Consider the following 11,025-nt stretch of genomic DNA (forward strand, 5'->3'; position numbering starts at 1 on the left):
TTAGTTGCCTTCCATATGTGCCCCGACTGGACATGGAACCCACAACCCATGTGTGTGCCCTGTCTGGGAGTCAAACTGGCAACCTTTTGGTGCACAGGATGAGACATTCAACCAACTGGGCCACTCTGGTCGGCGCATATAATTTTTGATTCCCCAAAATCTTAACTACTAAGAGCCTACTGCTTGACCAGAAGCCTTACTGATAACAGTTACCGATAACATAAACAGTTGATTAACATATATTTTGTATGTTATGTGTATTTTACACTGTATTCTCACAATAAACGAGACTGGAGAAAAGAAAATGTTATTAAGTCATAAGGAAGAGAAAATACATTTAGTACTGGATTGTATTTATCAACACCATAACCTTACATTGTCTGTTTTAGACTAAATAGTTCATTTGCAAGTTTTTCCAAATTGTTGATTAAAAATATCTGCATGTAAGTGGACCCACATAGGTCAAACTGGGTACAAACTTCCAGCTATAAGATGAATGAATAAGTTCTGGGAATCTAATATACAGTGCGGTGATTATAGTTAACAATACTGTATTATATACTTGAAAGTTGCTAAGAGAGTAGATCTTAAATTTTTCTCACCACAAAAAAGAAATGTTAATTATGTGATGTGATAGAGGTATTAACTAACCTTAATGTAGTAATCATTTTACAATACATACATATGCATATCAAATCACCATATATATAAATTATATCTCTGTAAAGCTGGGAGGGGAAAGATAAAGTTATACCAGGAAATGATAGGCCCTTAATCCTACATGACTCACATCCTTACAAGAAAAGGATCTGAAGATAATAAGAAAATTATGTGATGAGAGAAGCAGAAATTGAAGTGTGGTAGCTATACGCCAAAGAATGTCAAAAATTGCTGGCAACTACCAAAACCTAAGGAAAGAGCAAGGAAGGATTCTCCCCGATATGTTGCAGAGGGAGCATGGCCCTGCTGACAACTTAATTTAGGAATTCTAGATTCCAGAACCACGAGATAATACAGTTTTGTTGTTTTAAGCCACTCAGTTTGTGGTATTTTGTTATGTCAGTCCTAGGAAATAATACATGCCCCTTGTAGAGAAAACAACATGTTCAATGACCTGGAGACAAGAGAAAGAAGGGCTCAGTCAGAGAACTGCAAATAGTTCAGTGTTTTTGAAATTTAGTGAAAGAGGGGGGCAATGCCAAGAAGTGAGGCTTGTTAAATAAACAATCTGGGACTGGATTATTCAGGAGTTTGTAATTAATCCTAAAGATAAATAAAAGATTCATTGAAAGGTTTAAGAAGGGGTATGAGATGATCAGATTTGTGTCTTAGAAGAGTAATATGACTTCAGTAGGAAATGGGTTGGAAGAGAGATTATAGAAAGCAGTAATAGGAGGTTACAGAATTTGTCTAGGTAAGTATATAAATTGGCTATTGTGGCATAAGAAAATTCTCTAAACAACATTCAATACTATTTTTTGTGAGTACTTGGATCAGTTGATAGATGACTAACCTAGGCTGGGCAATCTGGAAGTCAGCTGATCCAGACTGGCTTTGGCTGGCCATGACTTCATACCCTGTGTTTATCCTCCTCCTGAGAACACACAAACTTGGGCACATTCTTCTCTTAGAGATGGAAGAGGTACAAGAGAGCAAGTCAAATTGAACAAGGACTCTTTCAGGCCTCTGTTAGCATCATGTCTGCTAACATCCCATGGGACAAAGCACATTACATGGCTGAGCTCAGTTTCAAAGAGTAGGAAAATACATTTAGTCTCTTAATGGGAGAATCTATAAAGTCACATAACAAAGGTTGTGCATATAGGTAGGGGTGAAGAATTGAGGCCATTAAAGCAATCATCTTGTCATGTGGGAAACTGCCTTAATATAATGGTGGAAAATTACCTTAATGTAATGGTAACCTCCAACTATATTATTAGGCAAGCTATCCCAGAGGTCACAGGAAAGACAGACCCAATGATCATATGAAAAGCTTGATTCACATAGTTTATCAAATAAACAAATAAATGTAAGCCTGGCCAGTGTGGCTCAAGGGATTGAGCATCATACCATAGACTGATAGGTCCCAGTTCGATTCCTGGTCAGGGCACACGCCCAGGTTGCAGGCTTGATCCTCAGTAGGGGGTATGCAAGAGGCAGTCCTGATCAATGTTTCTCTCTCACATCAATGTTTCTATCTCTCTCTCACTTCCTCTCTCTTTAAAAATATCAATAAAAAATAAAAATAAAAAAAAAAAAAACCTACTTCTAAAAATGGCAAAGGGAAAGAGATAAGGTAGATTTGCTCATCGAATTTAAGGTATAAGCAAGCAGAACAACCATACTTCTTAAATCTTTCACCCTCTCCCCTACGTCAGCCTTTCCTACTGATGGTATGGTTATGAGCACCAGAGTTGAGCCTTGAGTCAGGGATCAACAGAAAGATGGTGCCTGGGACCAATGGCACACACCTCCTCTGATAGATGCAGAAATAAGTATCCCTAACCACAGCTGTAGCTTTAAATAAATCTGATTAACAGCTAAGGGTTTTATTTGTATTTCTTAGGAAGAGGACACATGGGGTCCAGATGTGTATCACTAGTTGATGGCTGAAGCAGGACCTTCATAAATATAATCCTGATAATCCTGATATAAAAAATAGTATGCCTTTATTTTGATATAGGCCCCTTGGCTAAGGTGACTAAGCGATTCCATTGTTATCTAGGCCCCTTGGCTAAGGAGACTAAGCGACTTCATTTTTATTGGCAGTGGACCTTCCTTGGTATTTTTCCAATAATAGGTTGATTACCCCTAGAAGTAAAGGACCTTTGCCTGAGGTTATGGTTGACCTACATAATGGGCTGTATCTTGCATAAACTCACCCTGACAGTTTCTGAGTATCAGGAACTAAAAATCATGAGCCCAGTGACTAATGCTTATCTTGGCTTCTATAATAATCATTTTTAAGACCACTATTGTACTTGTTTCCTGAGGGGAAGCCAAAAGGGAATGTGGCTTCTGTGTTTAAAAGCAGACTAGCAAGAACAATTGGGGCTGCAGATTTGTGTAATGTCTGCCCCCGCAGCCCGCTGGTGAATAAAGCGCTCCTCTTATTTACAATTTGGTTGTGCATCTCTGATTGTCTTACTGGCTTGCCATAACAATTTATCATATACATCATGAGTACCAGTGTTTCCTTGCTCCTTCCATCCTTTTCTGTTTATTTTTATATGTGTATGCTTTATTTACTTATCTCACATGTCTTCCATATTTGCTAATATGGACTGAATCATGTCCCCTAAAATGCATATGTTAAACCCTAATCTCCATTGCGAGATAGTGCTTTTAGGAGGTATTTAAGTTTAAATGAGGGCATAAGGGTGGGTCTCTAAACTGATTTGATTGGTGTCCTTATAAGAGAAAGAGAGAGAGAAAGATATTTTTCTTTTTCATGTGCATAAATCAAGGAAAGGTCATGTGAGGACAAAATAAGAAGGCAGTCATATGCAAGCCAGGAAGAGAGACTTCACCAGAACTCAACCATACTGACACCCTGATCTCATACTTCCAGTCTCCAGAACTGTGACAAAATGATTTTTTCTTTTTTTTTGGTTTAAGCTATCTAATCTATGGTATTTTGGTAAGACACAAATCTATGCTTAACACATCATATGAGTTTCATCCATCCCATTTGTTGTCTTCCACAGAAGAATTGAATATTCTCAAACAATACAGAAAATATATAGTGTACCAACATTCTGAGAGAGGGTAATGATGTGAATTAGACTAGAAAAAATGTCAAATGAGAGAAATGGAAGGATTAATTAGTAATATTGCCAGGATTTCTTGACTGAGAAATAAACTAGGATGAGACTGAGAGATGGGAAGGAGTTAAGGATGACCTCTGGTTTCTGGTTTAGGCAACTGGGTTAATGGTAATGGCATCTCCAGGAGAAAAAAAAATGCATAGGAAGAACAACCATGATATGGAGGAAGATAGTGAGTTAGGTTTTGCACAGGACTGGGTTTAGGTTGGTTGGGAAGGTGAGATCTCTGAGGGGAAATGTTGGCTGGTTAGTTGGATATACAGATGTGGAGCTCAATAATAAAGTCTGGCAGGAGATGTAAGTGTGGGTGTCATTAGTAAGTAGAAGATAAACAAGATCATGAGAGAATGCAGTAAAAAGAGAGGAGGCCCAGAGCAGAACACTTCTTGAAGATCTTGGTTTGAAGAATGGCAGAAGAGGGAGAATCTGAAGTGAAGAGGAATGAAGGCAGTCTGAGAAGAAAGGGTAAACCTGCAATGATGGAGCTTGGTAGCCACTGGAGTCTTAGGTACCAGTCATTTGATGCCAAAAGTTTAAGTATGAAACAAATTGATAAGTGACCAAGGGGTCTTGCAATAAGGAAGTTATTAATAACTTCAGGAGGAGATTTCAGTGGACAGCAAGGAGGGAAGCCAGATGTAAATGGGTTGAAGTGAGAGAATGGCATTACCTCAAAATGATTGGCTGGAATAGAGAAGAGAGAACTTGGCTGGGATAAAAACAAAACAAAACAAAACAAAACAAAATACAGATACCAGAGGAATTTGGTTTCATTTCCTTTTTAAATAAGAGCCTATAAATTTTGAGAAGGGGCTAGGACAAAGGGAGAGGCTAAACATGGAGGATATTTGATAGAACAAATTTCCTGAGCACATGAAAAAAATGGAAAATGGAAAAAATGGAAGGAGCCTTAGACAGGGGGATGGGCCTCTTCTCTTGTAAAAGGAGGGAAAGAGAGAGTAAATGCAGGAAGGTTTGTAGGGGTGGCAGCAGGAGGTTGAGGGACTTCCTCTTTGTGGTTTCCATTTTCTTTGTGAAAGAGCAGAAAAGGTAATTTGTTAAAATGAAGTAGTTAACGTTTCAGGAAAATGAAGAAAGTTTTCAGGTTTTGTTTCTGCTGTTGGGAAATGGGTCTTGGCTGTAGAAGCCAAAATAATTTCCAGACAGACCTAAGGAGCCATTTGAGTCTGAGATCATAAATCGGTAGTGGTATAAATCTGTGGGTAATTTTCATAGCTTTCCTTAGCAACCTTAGTGTGAGGGTAGAGGAATAAGACAGTTGAGGTGATCAGAGTTGAGATTTGCCTGGCAAAGGGTACAGAAGCACAGTGTGTGAGAGAATTTGAAGTGTGTGCAAGAGAATGACTGAGGTGATGGCTGGTAGAGTCTAACATGGGTAGAACACAAAAAATGTGAACACGAGAGGGAAACACATTCAAAAAGAAACTAAAGGTTGTGATGAGGTTGAAGGACAATCATTTTGGGCACGAATGAATGAGGAAGAGAGAGGAGCAGGAGGTGGTGGTCTGAGGGGGCATATCTGAGGTGGAGATTTTAAATAAAATGCACTTCTGAGAGATGACCTAGTCCACAATGTGACTATGGGGGAGGATGGCTAAAGTGAAGATCCCTGAATTCAAAGGCAAAGGAAGAGTGAGGCAAGGTTCTGGATCCATTCAAGCTACCCAGAATAAAGGTCCTCCTATCATTTGAAAGAGGCTCAGTAAAGTTACATAGACTTTGTTTGAATCCAGACCATCTACTTATCAGCTGTATGACCACAGGCAATCTATTTAACCTTTTAGAATCATTTCCCCATCTGTAAAATGGAAGAGGGGTATTAATACCTACCTAGTTGGGTGGTGGGATGATGAATGGTACACAATGCACATAGTACAGTACTCGACACAGTATCTGCATAATGCATGAGTTTTACCTATCTTTTTAAATGGGGTCCGCAGCCTTGAGAAAGATGTTCTAGGTATGGTCTGACTGGTCAAGTATGGAGCTAGATCTTGCCTTCCTGTTATTGTGGAGATAACATGTTTATGACACAATTACAAACATATTGTGCTACCCTTGCCTCACATTATTGGCTCACATAGAAATGTGCAATCAATTTCCACTACCAGAACATTTTAATATAAACTTCAGCAATTGAGTCAGGGTAGCTGATAAAAATATCTGGCCTGAAAATACATATCTGTATCTATAACTATGGCTATAGCTATCTATCTATCTATCTATCTATCTATCTATCTATCTATTTATCATCTATCTATCTATCTATCTATCTATCTATCTATCTATGTACCTACCTATATATAATCTTCATGGGACAAAGAGTTGTTATATTAGTCTGCTAGTGCTCCCATAATAAAGAAGCAGATTGGGTGGTTTAAACAACAGAAATTTATTGTCTCACAGTTCTGGAGGTTAGAAGTCCAAGATCAAAATTTCAGCAGGTTTGGTTTCATTCTGAAGTCTGTCTCCATGGTCTGTAGATGGCCATCTTTTCCTTTGTCTTCACAAGGTATTTCCTCTGTGTGTGTCTGTATTCTAATGTCCTCTTCTTATAAAGACATCAATCATATTGAATTAGGGCCAACCCTCATCACCTCATTTTAACTTAATTCCCCTTTAAAGACCCTATTTCCAAAAACAGTAAAATTCTGAGGTACTGGGAGACAGGACTTCAACATAGAAATGTTGGGAGGGACACAGTCAGTCCATATCAGTTGTAAATGAAAATTTCATTTCTTAAAAAAAAAAAAGTTGAGAGCCAATATAAATTAAGTTTCAATAACATATAATATTATAATCTAACATATAACATTCATACCAAAAGGGAAAAACTGAAGAATTATTTACTGATGGAAGAAATAAATAATGAATCCTTTTCCCTAAAGATAAAATGTATAAACTTGAGTCTAAGAAAGAAGAAAATAAAATTAGATGTGGGTAGGTTGTCTTTTTCTATATTTATAAAGGCTGAGCTGGTGTCTGGATATGCGTTTCTTCTTGGAAACTTGGGCATCAATGTTTCTCTGGAGTTTGAGTTATGACAAAAACTCTGCTAAAATGCATCAGTGATGGTGCTGCTGCCCTGCAGATAGGTCCTTGGAATTGCTGTTAGAAATGCAGGGCAGATTCTACTAAATCATCTGAATTCTCTCATCCAGTCCTTATTTAGAGGTCACACAATTTCAAGATAACCACATAAGTCTTGGAAGGAAACCAACATTTCTTGAATATCAACTACTATCAGGGTCTGTGATAGTTTGGTCTGCATTCATTAATTTAATACAATACTCCCATCCAAATTAAGAAGTATTTCTTCCCATCCCCCATTTTATAGATGAATATATTGAGGATTAGGAAAACCAAGTGCCCCATCTAAAGTCTCATGGTGGTAATAAAAGAGGTCCTATCATGTGGTCCCAACAATAAACTCAAAAGTTTAAGACGAACAGAGCTTTGATGAGCTGTGTATAAATACTTTAGATTAGGTACAGTTATACAAGTTGAGTTCATTTGAAATCTTCAGAAAAATGTTTCTATGAATCTTCAAATGATACTTGTTACAGTTAACATTTCTGCTACATGTGTGCATTGAATTGCTTGTCATGTAAGCATAGCAGCTATTCTTTACCATTTATCATTAAGGACTTTAGCTGTTTTCTTCAATGTTTACTCTTTCTTGACCTTTCTCACTAATTCTCTTTGTAGTAATTTTTCTGCCATTAACTAGTTTGGTAAAAGTCAATATGGATTTGAATATCCCCATCCCACTACCACCAGTTTCAGTGGAAGACAATGAAATAAAGCCCCATTTAATGACCTAAATGAAGTAAATCCTGTATCAAAAGAAGAAAACCCTCCTACCAAAGATGTAAATCACAGAGGGCAGAGAAGAATGACCCTAGGCCCTGGCTGCTGCTCCCACAGGTCCCCGCTGACTTTCAAAGAAGTTGTGAAATGGGTGTTCAAAGAAGTCAAATGAAAACAGGTTGTTTCCACCAAAAAATTCCCTGAACACATTATTTGGGTTCAGGAATGTAAAGCCGAACTCAAATAGGTTGTCAAAATGACTACACCTCCACCACCACCATTTAATTCTTCTTTGCCATATTTGTCACAGATGTCTCATTTTTTAGCATCTGAGAGCACCTCACACACCTTAACTTCTTGTTTGAATTTCCTCTCTGCTACTTGATTATTCTCAGGATTTTTACCTGGATGTCACTTCAATGTCAGTTTCCGGTTCACCCTTTAATATCCTCCACTGAAGGCATGACTCTGCATACCTAGAACTTCACAGTAATTCACCATACTTTAACAGGCTGTTGGAAAGAGTTGGAGGACCAGGAAGCCTGCAGCAGAAAGGCATGGCAGGGCGATGAACGAGTCTCCTGGGCTTCTTGCGCTTTCTTTTCTCTTGTCTCCAAAAACGTGTCACTGAAATTTCCATTGGACACTGTTGGTCTAGAACAAACAGGCCCTGACAATTGAATTGTATAATCACTTCTCTGAATCTTCCATTGACTAGATGTTTTACAGCGACTAATAAAAATATAGATAGGTACAAATTTGATCACTGTGTTTTAAAATCATTTTTAAAATTATGAAACATGAATAGCTAGAAGTGATTATAACATCATGTGTAATTTAACTAATAATTTTAAAGTGAATACCCATATAAGCACCAGTAGGATTAAGAAACAGAGCACTGCCACTCCTCTTGTATCCCTCACTTGGTGCATCCCTTCTTGATCATAATCTGACCCTCTTTCCTACAGGGGTAATCATTAGTCTGGCTTTAGGTAATCATCACTCTCCTTTATAATTTTATTACTTATGGATTTATTGCTAAATCATAGAGTTTAATTTTCTCTTTTAAAAAGTTTATATAGATTCAACTGTGAACCAAAGGCTCTTCAAGTTACTGTGACTAATAGCCTTCAGGCAAAAATCTAAGGATAACCGAACCATTCCTGGGCTTGTAAATCTACCCAAGAAACTAAGACTTGACAGTGATGTTTAATGTGGGTCCTCCCACGCTCATCCAAACCTAGTAGAGGGAGCCACAAATATCAGAACACCAACATCCACAGAAAAAAATTGGCAGCCTCCAAAACCCACTGATAGCCAAAATGGTGAAACAAAAAATAAATCCCAAATGAAAGAACAAGAGACCTCTACCAAAGATAAGATGAATGAAATGCAGTTAAGCAAGTTATCAGAGGTAGAATTCAGAGCCATGATCTTGAGGAAGCTCAACAGCACGAGTAAAGATATCAACACCATGAGTAAAGACAGAGAAACATTGAAAATCAACCAATTGGAAATGAAAAACCACTAAGAAGAAATGAAGAATAACAGCAGAAATAAAGAACACATTGGAAAGACTAAACAGTAGAGTATAGGAAGCTGAGGGACTGGAGCAGTGAATTAGAAGACAGGATAGAAAAAATCAACCAATCAGAAAACCAAAAGGAAAAAAAAAAAAAAAAACAATTAAAAAACGGGAAGAAAGCTTAACAGAACTGTGGGACAACTGGAAACGTAATAATATTTGCATCATAGGAGTCCCCAAAGAAGAAGAAAATGAGCAAGGATTAGAGAATATATTCAAAGCAATAGTGACAGAAAATGTCCCTAATTTGGTGAAGAAAGAAGGCATTCAAGTTCAAAAAGCACAGAGAGCCCCAAGTAAGAAGAACCCAAACAGGCCCACACCAAGACATATAGTAATTAAATTTCCAAAAATTAAAAACAAAGAGAGAATCCTAAAGGCAGCAAGAGATAAGCAACAGGTTACCTACAAAGGAACCCCCATAAGGCTCTTAGCTGACTTCTCAAAAGAAACACTACAGGCCAGAACGGAATGGCATGAGGTAATCAAGGTCATGAAAAACAAGGACCTGAATCCAAGACTACTCTACACAGCAAGGCTATCATTCAAAATAGAAGGTCAAATAAAGAGCTTCCCAGACAAAAAAGAAAGCTAAGAGAATACATTAACACAAAAGTAGCACTGAAAGAAATGTTAAAAAGATTGCTGTAATTAGAAGAAATAGGAAAAAGTATATAACCACACTAAATAAAAATGGCAATGAATAAGTACATATCAATAATCACCTTAAGTGTAAATGGATTGAATTTTCCAATAAAAGACACAGAGTAGCTGACTGGATAAGAAAGCATGACTCATATATATGTTGTTTACAACAGACCCACCTCCCAACAAAAGACTCACATAGGTTGAAAGTAAAGGGATGGAACAAAATCTTCCAAGCAAATGGAAAAGAAAGAAAAAAAAAAAGCTGGAGTAGCAATACTCATATCTAATAAAAAAGATTTCTAAATCAAGACCATAACAAGATACAATGAAGGCCACTACATAATATTGAAAGGATCTATTCAACAGGAAGATATAACCTTGGTAAATATATATGAACCCAGTATAGGAGCAGCAAAATATATTAGAAATCTTCTGGAGGACTTCAAATGAGAACTCGACAGCAATACAATCATAGCAGGGAGCGTCAACACCCCGCTGACATCACTGGATAGATCCTCTAGAAAAAAAATTAACAAGGAAACAGAGACTGTAAATGAAGCACTACACCAAATAGATTTAATGGATATCTACAGAGAGTTATACCCCAAAACTAGCAAATTCACATTCTTCTCCAGTGCACATGGGACATTCTCAAAGACAGACCACATGTTAGGACACAAATTAAGTCTCTACAAGTTCAAGAAAATTGAAATCATATCAAGCATCTTCTCAGATCACAATGGCATGAAACTAGAAATCAATTGCAAAAAGAACAGGCAAAGACATTTGAACACATGGGTGCTAAATAGCATGTTATTAAACAATGAATGAGTTACTGAGGAGATCAAGGAAGAAATTAAAAAGTTCCTGGAAACCAATGAAAATGAACACACAACAACACAAAATCTATGGGATGCAGCAAAATCAGTTCTGAGAAGGAAGTTCATAGCACTACAGGCCTACCTCAAGAAACAAGAAAAATTACTAGTAGACTATCTAACCTCACAACATAAAGAACTAGACATCAAACAAAAAGAAAACCCCAGAGCAAGTAGAGGGAAGGCAATAGTAAAGATCAGAGCAGAAATAAATGACATAGAGACCAAAAAAAAAAAAAAAAAAAAAAAAACAATT

At 37.4% G+C, this 11,025-nt stretch overlaps 1 pseudogene; it reads right to left on the reverse strand.

Annotated features, from left to right (window-relative positions):
• Positions 1-7,426: 7,426 nt before the first annotated feature.
• Positions 7,427-8,159, reverse strand: LOC118635471 (annotated as a pseudogene).
• Between the last annotated feature and the right edge of the window lie 2,866 nt (positions 8,160-11,025).

The sequence above is a fragment of the Molossus molossus genome, unplaced genomic scaffold (genome assembly GCF_014108415.1).
Source record: "Molossus molossus isolate mMolMol1 unplaced genomic scaffold, mMolMol1.p scaffold_m16_p_2, whole genome shotgun sequence".
Lineage (NCBI taxonomy): Eukaryota > Metazoa > Chordata > Mammalia > Chiroptera > Molossidae > Molossus > Molossus molossus.